This window comes from Aedes aegypti, chromosome 2 (assembly GCF_002204515.2).
Source record: "Aedes aegypti strain LVP_AGWG chromosome 2, AaegL5.0 Primary Assembly, whole genome shotgun sequence".
Taxonomy (NCBI): Eukaryota; Metazoa; Arthropoda; class Insecta; order Diptera; family Culicidae; genus Aedes; species Aedes aegypti.
The window spans coordinates 433,649,126-433,659,577 of NC_035108.1; the positions used below are offsets into that span (position 1 = coordinate 433,649,126).

The 10,452-nt window shown below is 39.2% G+C and overlaps 1 long non-coding RNA gene across 1 annotated transcript; it reads left to right on the forward strand.

Annotated features, from left to right (window-relative positions):
* Nucleotides 1-6,882: 6,882 nt before the first annotated feature.
* Nucleotides 6,883-7,928, forward strand: LOC110677105. The gene is made up of 2 exons (XR_002500946.1): nt 6,883-7,369; nt 7,428-7,928. It is a non-coding gene; the product is annotated as an uncharacterized LOC110677105 (long non-coding RNA).
* Nucleotides 7,929-10,452: the final 2,524 nt, after the last annotated feature.

The following is a 10,452-nucleotide window of genomic DNA, read 5'->3' on the forward strand; positions in this document are numbered from 1 at the left end:
TAAAATTCTGCCGTTGGAATTACTTTGAGAATTATTCCATGACCGATGTTTGGCATTAAAGTCACCAATGACAAAAAATTTTGACTTATTGCGAGTTAATTTTCGCAAGTCAGTTTGAAGCCAATTAACTTGCTGTCCAGAGCATTGAAAAGGCAAATAGGCAGCTATGAAAGTATATTTACCAAACTGTGTTTCAACAGAAACACCTAAAGTTTCAAAAACTTTAGTTTCAAATGACGAAAACAGTTGATGTTTTATACGCCTATGAATGATGATTGCAACTCCCCCACATGCCCCATCAAGTCGATCATTACGATAAACAAAAAAGTTAGGATCTTTTTTAAATTTGGATCCAGGTTTTAAATAAGTTTCGGTAATAACTGCTATATGCACGTTATTAGCTGTAAGAAAATTAAACAGCTCGTCCTCTTTACCATTCAGAGAACGAGCATTCCAATTTAAAATATTTAAATTATTATTTGGATCCATTAGAAAAACGTAATCCAATAACAATTTTATTTGTAAATTTTACACCTACTTGGACTGCTTCAGTCATAGTGGTGGCTTTGAACATTGCATCAATCATTAGATTCAATTGTTCAGTTAGAAAATTAAAATCAGAGGCAGACATATCATCTGATGATTTCCCATTGGAATTTTCGGTAGACGAAGAAGCGGGGTAGGAGTTACCTGTGGCGGTAGGGTTTTTTCCATTTGATTTGAAACAAGTAGAATGGGTACTCATGGAACGAACAGGGGAAGAGTTCAAATTACCTGCTACGATATCGGCAAAGGATTTACCGTGGGTAGATACATTCGAAATTGAAAGATTCGAACGGCTACCCGACGGATTAAAATTTGTTTGTGAATGAGCATGATTATGATCTTCCTGGTGGGTATGATTCCTAATCAAGCGATCGTTAACTGAAAAATGAGCATTGTTCGATACTCTACCAGGCAAATTCCGGAAACGACCGTTATCGTAACGGATATTATCCTTCATCTGCTTGGCACGAGCCTCAACGACTCTTTTGCGTGAAATGCATTCCCAAAAGTTAGCTTTGTGAGGGCCCTTGCAATTGGCGCATTGAAATTTTCTGGTATCTTCTTTCACAGGACAGTCGTCCTTAGCGTGAGAAGAACCTCCGCAAATCATGCATTTAGCATCCATGCGACAATTTTTTGTACCATGACCCCACTTTTGGCACCGACGGCACTGAGTGGGGTTCTGGTAATTTCCTCCAGGTTTCTGGAAATGTTCCCACGTCACACGGACATCGAACATAAGTTTAGCTTTTTCTAAAGCTTTAATATTATTTAGTTCTTTTTTGTTAAAGTGAACTAAATAATATTCTTGAGAAAGCCCTTTCCGAACAATGCCAGATTGGGTTCTCTTTTTCATAATGATTACTTGGACTGGGGAAAATCCAAGTAAATCATTTATTCCATTTTTGATCTCTTCAGGTGACTTATAGTCACTTGAGAGACCTTTCAAGACGACTTTGAACAAACGTTCAGTTTTGTCGTCATAAGTAAAAAATTTGTGCTTCTTCTCTTCAAGATATCTGAGAAGAAGTTCGCGATCTTTAAGAGTTTCCGGCAAAACGCGACAGTCTCCTTTCTTTGCGATTTGGAAGGAAACCTTGATTCCCCTAATGGAGTTCAAGATCTCCTGCCTAAATCCCCCAAATTCGGAACAACTGACCACGATAGGCGGCACTCTTTGCTTCCTCACTTGAATCAAAGAGCCTGGGCTAGAGGCTGCTTCGATTTGGTGTTCGGAAAATTTGTCTAGAGCATCGAACTGATTGCTCATTTCAATACAATTATTCATTTCACCCTTGGAAGAAACTTCGCATTCCGTGGAAGCGTCCTTTCTTCCATTCTTGCCACGTGTAGTGACAGTTTTAAAACCCACTTTTTTGGAAGGAAGTAGTGAATTCAGAGATTCACCCTTCCTTTTGTTAGTTGTTGATACCATGTTTAGTTAATAAACGAGAAAGACGTGACCTTCGAGAGGTTTTTTCCCTAGACGGTGTCCAAGAAGGATTACCACCGCTAGCTTTCGCCAACGGGTCCAACGAAAAATCGAAGGCACGGGTCCAAACAAGGATCGTAAAGGGATCAATAGTAGAAAAAATAGTACTGAAAAGTACTGTTTAAGTAGCACTGAAAAGTACCGTTTTTAATTTTAGCACTGAAAAGTACTGACCCGTGAGAGACATGATTCACTACAACACGCCGTGTTCCTTCATTTTTTTCAGTCAAAACCCCATTTTCTGGAACGTTGCGTTGTATAGCATCGTAATAGTTTTGCATCCTTGGGTCCACTAGACTTCACTAGATTAGACTAGTGGTACTTGTGGAGTGTGTATGTTTGATACCTTTCCCCTTACATGCGTATGTTTAATACCTTTCCCCTTACTGGCTGACAGCTGAGACGGTCATGTATGCGTATGCTATGATCGTAATATTAGTGTGTGCGTGATGTGGCCGTCAGTCTTCCAATCGCCTCAAGCCAGTCAGCGTTAGATCTCCGGTGAAGTAAGTCGCATTCCGGGTGATTCTTCCACAGTGTTAGAAGATGGCTGACAGTCTCCCAATTTGGGATTGTCGAGTATTTACATTGGCGATCCTGCCAGCTTATTATTGTCATTGCTTATTGGTAAGCCAAGGTGTGAAGAATCACTCGGAATGGTAGTTCAATTGGAGGAGCGGTTCATAAACATGGTGATATAGCTAGCAAATTGTGATTGAGTGTGTAAGGTACAGTATGCAACGAAAACGACGATGAAAAAGTGTATTTATGAGAAAACCTGTGGTGCGTAATGAAAACCACCCTGGTAGAGTAAATGGAAGCGTAATGAAAACCTTCCAAACAAAAATATGGTGTGTAATGAAAACCACCTGAATAAATTGGGTGTGTAATGAAAACCACCCGGGAAAAATAGGGTGTGTAATGAAAACCACCGGGAAAAAATAGGGTGTGTAATGAAAACCACCTGGGAAAAAAATAGGGTGTGTAATGAAAACCACCTGGGAAAAAACATAGGGTGTGTAATGAAAACCACCCGGAAAAAATAGGGTGTGTAGTGAAAACCACCCGGGAAAAAAATAGGGTGTGTAATGAAAACCACCCGGGAAAAAAATAGGGTGTGTAATGAAAACCACCGGGAAAAAAATAGGGTGTGTAATGAAAACCACCTGGGAAAAAATAGGGTGTGTAATGAAAACCACCTGGGAAAAAAATAGGGTGTGTAATGAAAACCACCCGGGAAAAAATAGGGTGTGTAATGAAAACCACCTGAAAAAGGGTGCGTAACGAAAACCACCCGGAAAAAATATTGTGTGTAATGTAAACCATTAGACAAAAATAGGGTTTATAATGAAAACCCACCTGAGAATAATTGGGTGTGTTGTAATGACCACCTGAGAGAAAAAAATGCAAATCACGAAAAAAAAAATGGTATGTAATGAATACCACCTGAAAAAATATGGTGTGTAATGGAAGCCATCTGCAAATGGATGTGTAATGAAAACCTCTAAGAAAACGGCATGTCGGAACCACCCCCAGAGACAGGTAATGAAAATTGTCTGAGGAAAGTCTATAATGTTATCTGATGCGTAATGAGAATCGCATAGATAGAGTAAAATGGTATGTCAGGACAACAGGAAAGGTTGGAATCTGTGGTGTATAAGTCAACCCACCCAGAAGTTTATTTTGTTTATCTAGAGTGTTAAAGAAATTCCCTCTCATAAAGTGACTAAGTGAACACTACATATAAAACGAATCAGAAATACGGAACAGTGATCTTTAGAGACGGGCCTGGTGTGGTGGTATGAGCAAATATCTCTCATATCAAAAATCTAGGATTTAATCTCAATCCCGGTATAGTCACTTACGACGTTAAGGTTACAGTTATTATTATTTTTATTAAAGAGAATTTCAGCTGAGATAACTAAGGTTAAATAATCAACTTACTTCGGAAGTGAAGTTAAGACAGATAAATTAGGCCAGAGTTATCACGTTAATGACAAGGGAAACAATATTTTGTTGAATTTTGAATTTAATGGATTATAAAAGATGAGTATCTAGAAATTTACGAGAAATTGTTTTGATCCTGAATGTTGGTTAGAGCTCAGTTTTTATTTGATATTACCATGGTTGATCTTGAATAAGTTGCAGATGCAACGAAAGATCGATTCTCAAGATAAGATCAATCGAGTACAAGAATTTGATGACATAGGTCGGGCATTTGGAGAAGTAACACGTGAAAATATTATTAAGGATGAAGTGATTGTCCAATTAGGAGAGCCGGCTTCTAAAGCCATGGAGTCAGACAACTTCCCATTTAACGACGAGAATGTTGAAATATATTTCAACGGCTGCTGATGTGAATACTCTACTACTACCTAATTGAATATGGAATACTACAACATCAATAACAGGTGAACATAAAAATGGAAAATACACGTCTGTCACGTGAATGACCATCAGCCACGTTGAAGTTGTGCAGAATACAAAAGCACGACCACAAAAAATGAATGTTTGTGTTTACTATAGAGCTCATAGTTAACAACAGTTCGGAGATGAACCAGCCAAAAGCGTGAAAATCTCCTTAAGAATGTCTAATAATGGGAACTATGTACCTGAAAAGAAAAGTAATCGCCTTTCTTCATGCGTGGGAAATTCACGGCAAGAAATGGTCAAGAAAACCAATTTTTATTTAATCACAGTACGTAGTTGAGAAAATGGCGCTTCACACGTTACTCGCTGTAGAAAATTTCTTGAACAATTCTCCCAACTAACAGTTTTAGCGCTATATGCCAAGATTATTTGCTTTGTGACGTATAACAGTTGAATTAAAGCAGCGAACACAGCAAAAAAAAATGAAAGCTGTCAAAAATAGAACGAACATCGTTAATACAGCCACAGAGAACAGACATGGAGGCTCGAACAAAATTTCATCTGAACCATGTGTAAAGGTTCGAATCAAACATCAGCGCCGCCAACGCAGACAGCCCGACATACAAACTCGTTTCGACAACACGATGTCACTAGTGAACATCAAAATGCATTAGCACACAAAGCAACGCTAGCGACAAGTGGCAATTTTTGTTATCGACGCTAGCGCCAAAGTGCAAAAAGCGGCAAATTTGTAGCGTTCTCAATTTGACGACAGCGCCGCGTAACAGGAGCATAACGACATACTTTGAAATGACCAGTACAATGATTTACACACGCTGACGAGAAAAGATGAACGTCTGTTCTCTGTGATACAGCTGTAACGCAAACGTTTTGGTGCTTTCACTAAGCTGTAACTCAACACCGTAAAATATAGCAACCTATTGATCTGAAATAAAACTTCCTATCATTTTATTCCGGATGATTCTATACAATATGATTTGTTATGCTGCTCAATATATAATTATGAAGCGCTTTGTTGTCAGTTATACAGAGAGCATACAGCAGTAAGCTGTAAAACAACAACTTGTGGCGCATCTACACAGCTTGTTGGATGTAAACATTGCGTTTTGACGTTTTCACACCCTTTTACAGCCTGATGATGTGGTGTAAGCGTGGCTATAACATCTTTTACGATCATTATAAAATATTGTATGAATTGTTTTCGATGTAGAACAAAACGGTGTGTTTTCTTTGCCTTTCGATATATACTGTGGTGGCAGAAAGGACAGCGTCGAGACTTGTGGATGCAAAGATCGCGAGTTCGATCCTAAGCGGTGGCAGGTACTTTAATTGTGTAACGTTGGGAAAATAAATTCAGATACTTATGACATGAATTCCGGAAGCTGTGAAACAGCTTGAAAATAATATTAAAATCAATAATGCAGTGAAGCTGAATAAACATTATTAAACAGTTGCGAAATGGTTGAGAAAGCGCCTTCCGCAGATGTTACCAGGCTACTTGTCGTATAACTGTTGAGATAGAGCAATTAAAGGTATGAATAAGAGCTGCCAACACAGCTTAAAAATAGCTGAGTAGATTCTCCAATTTTGTTGGTAAAAGGATCGCGTAGAAGCTTTCGTTCGTATGTACAGCGCCGCGACTCAGCATAAAGCGGTAAAAATGAGAGCTTAGAGAATGTTTACATTTGTACTTAATGCTAGTTGAGCTGTCAGGGACTCACTTTTCATGGGCAAAACAGCATTCTTAGTTTTGTACTTTAAATTGAAGTTTAAAGTCAAATACTCCGAATATCGATGCATTGCTTGAGTTCAGATCATTTTGACCAAGAAACATTTTCTAATGCCAAAACAAAAATTGTAGAGATTTTGAAGGTTTTTTTTAAGATAATGTGCTTAATAAAGAAAGAAAGAAGAACATATCAAAAATATTAAAAAAATATACAACAATAGGATATCGTGAAAGAGGTAAAACGAATGAATCATAATATCAGTATATAATTAATTGCATTGAAATATCAATATTGGTAACACTAGAACGGCGCCCATGAATTTTTTTTTCGGAGAAGAAGGAGAATGTGGAGTGTGTATGTTTGATACCTTTCCCCTTACATGCGTATGTTTAATACCTTTCCCCTTACTGGCTGACAGCTGAGACGGTCATGTATGCGTATGCTATGATCGTAATATTAGTGTGTGCGTGATGTGGCCGTCAGTCTTCCAATCGCCTCAAGCCAGTCAGCGTTAGATCTCCGGTGAAGTAAGTCGCATTCCGGGTGATTCTTCCACAGTGTTAGAAGATGGCTGACAGTCTCCCAATTTGGGATTGTCGAGTATTTACAGTACTAGTGACCGAACTGCTCTCATTGGTCAAGCATATGGCGCTTTAGAACAGATGTGAAAAGGCTTACCTTGATTTACAGCATCTCAGTTCCGAACCATGCAAACATCTGTATTCTAAACAACCCGCATAACAAAATACAGTTTGTCTTACTTTAAGAACAATAAACATATTGTAACGGGTACGGTTAATGTATCAGAAATAGTTGCTTTTATGTATAACCATATGGACTTCAAAGCTGTTCACCATTTCAAACAGTATGATTAACCCATACCTTTCAGTAACAATATATGATACTGCTCTGATATTGTTAAATTATATGGGAATGGATTCAAGCAAGATATGGTGAAAACATTACGCCACCATTCGGCAAATTGTTTTTGTTTTAATTTGTGCAACACACTCACATATTTGCATTTGACAATATTGAACTACATTTTAACAGTTCGACAAATAGTTACATTTTGTTGGTATTTGTGAGCGACAATCTAGCGTTGAGTGTAGAAAAAAAATCGCCGTCGAAGAAAAACAGTCAAGTTAAACTGAAATTATATTTAAAAAACAGCAATTCACATCAAAAAATGACAACTGCGATCGACCCAGTAAGTACATTTATTTCGCCAATCTGTTGGATGTTTGGTTCAAACCCAATCCCCGTAGGAACTGCGCACCAAAATCGATGCCGCTTGCCGGATGGAGGAGGGATTCGCCAAACTGTACAACGAAAAAGTAGCCAAGAAGCGGCATCATATGACCCGGCTCTACATGGACAACGGTTTGCTGGTGTGGAACGGAAATGGTGCCAACGGGAAGGACAACATCCAGAAGTACTTCTAGGAACTGCCCCGCTTCGAATACATTATGAACACCCTGACTATAATTGAATCATCGCAGGGCTGGTAGCGGATCTAATTTTCTATTTTAATTCTTTATTCGAGTCTTTTAAAAGTGCAAAATTAAATGCAAATTCCTGTGCTTTAATAATGTACAACTGAAGTCAGTTATTTAAGGAACTATGATGATTTGAGTAAATAGTTGATCAAGTTGAAGCATTATTTTTCTCTTCACGTATTAATTTGTTTCATCATTTCTTATTTAATGAATTCAATTCAAATATTTGATTCTTATGGTATAACACTTACATACCAGTATGGGATAGGGTAAAAATACAATAAAGCACCGTAATCCAATAATTATGCATACGTTATTTATTTCCCTTAGAAACATATGGTTCAAAATTTATCAAAACTATTTGGCTTACATTAATTTTGCCAGAAAATGGACAGTATATCTACCTTTTGAGAAACTGTTGATGACAAATTTTGTTCGAGAAAATCGACGTTTTCAAATGGTTACATAACTTAACCGCCTATTCCCCACATTGTGATTTTCCTATTTACCGTTTGTCGAATAGTTAAAAACGTTTCGGGTATGGTGGATATATTGTTATTTTTCATTGTAACCAAAATGTTTCAGATATTGTTGCAAATTGTTGTGGACCTTTCGGGAAACTGTACTGATATAGTTCTTGTTTATACGGGAATGTACACATCGTCATCATTTACCTATATTCTTCGATCCACCAGTACGCTCTATCTTTCACTTTCAAACCCAAGCGCGACCTTGAACACTCACAACAGCAGGAACAATCACCACCACATGATTTTTTTTCTTCACACATATTATTTCCGGCTGGCATTTCACTTGAACACATTTTCTTTTTTTCTATATTTCCACTATTTTGTTTTATTCTTATAATCAACAGCACTCTATACATCTTATGTTCAAACATATTTTTTTTTCCAATGAGGATCCCATCCTCGTCGCCATTTTGTGGTAACGACTCAAAGAATCAGATGACCCATTTCCGGTTTTCTTCCAGTCCATACTCCATGAGGCGCCGACGCAACTGACTTCGATGGCAAAACATTTTGCAAGTATACAGCAGTGTTCATTGCTTCTGTCCGACAACGGACCAGATCTTTACTGTACGGCAAATCCTGCAAAATTGTCGTGAATCCAGGTCCCAACGCATCACCTTTTCATCGATTTCAAGGTGGCATACGATAGAATCGACCGCGTAGAGCTATGGAAGATAATGAACGAGAACAGCTTTCCCGGGAAGCTCACGAGACTGGTATAAGCAACGATGTTTGCAACGATTGTTTGCAAAACTGTGTGAAGGTTTCAGGCGAACACTCCAGTTCGTTCGGATTCCGCCGGGGACTACTACAAGGTGATGGACTTTCGTGCCTGTTGTTCAATATTGCGATAGAAGGTATTATACGGAGAGCCGGGCTTGAAACCGGCCGGGCTACGATTTTTACGAGATTCAGTCAATTTGTTTGTTTCGCGGATGATATGAACATTGTCGGCCGAACATTTGAAAAAGTGGCAGACCTGTATACACCCGCCTGAAACGCGAGACAGCAAAAGTTGGACTGGTGGTGAATGCGTCCAAGAGAACATGCTAGCTGGTGGGGCCGAGCGCGAAAGGGCTCGCCTAGGTAGCAGTGTTACGATAGACGGGGATACGTTCGAGGTGGTCGACGAGTTCATCTATTTTGGATCCTTGCTGACGGCAGCCAATAACGTTAGCCGTGAAATATGGAGGCGCCTCATCAGTGGAAAGTGGAAGTTGGGCCCACAAGAAGCTGCTGCGGTCCTTGTATCGGGTCTTGTACGGCCATGAAACGTGGACAATGGTCGAGGAGGACTGCAAAGATGGCACTCGCTTCGGATCCGATTGGTACAAAAAGGCGTGGACCGCAGAATGCTAGGTAGGCGAATCAAGTGCGCGTCGATTTGGCGAACGTGGGGTGGGACAGAACCGAGGATGTAGAGATGAGTATGGACCAATGCACAAGTTCACTAATTTGACGTTTGAGCGGTGCCGAATTCACTGGTTATCATGGCCACATAAATAACACGGCACCGCTAAAACGTCAAATAATGAACTCGTGCATTGGTCCATGGCCCGATGCACGAGTTCATTATTTGACGTTTGAGCGGTGCCGTGTTATTTACGTGACCATGGCAACGAGTGAATTCGGCACCGCTCAAACGTCAAATTAGTGAACTCGTGTATGGATCAATGCATGCATGCATCCATTGTGGCGTGAAATTGTTGATTCAGTTTTACCTGTTTTGATGAAAGAATGAATAAAATGAATTCAGCATGCGAAACGTATGTTGGCTGGATGTATTAACCTTTATCATCAAGCCTTAACATTTGCAATAAGTGGAATTGCAATGAACGAATTTTCACTTTAGAACGTTTTGCTTCAATACTGTCAGTGTCATGAAACACCTCACATGAATTCGTAACAATTCAAAAATCGTTTTGTCATAAATATACAATCGCGCCCTCCTTCCTTCGGAACAAAGTTCACTTAAGGGTTCATTAAATCATAAACTTCATAATTCTACCGGAACTTGGAAACGTATGTGCCAAGCGATAAAGTTCACCAGGCAACAACTTAACCGCACAGAAAAACTTTGCATGATCCAACCGTTTTTCTTTTCCCGTCTCCAATTTCTGGTGACTTTCCCCATCAGCTTCCAACACAACGTATCTTTCAGAGCTGATGACGGTGACAGTGTGCCACAGTTTATCAAAGCGACTGAATGATCTCGATGCTCGGAATGGGATGTGTATATTTTAACATAATTTGAACCATGTGTT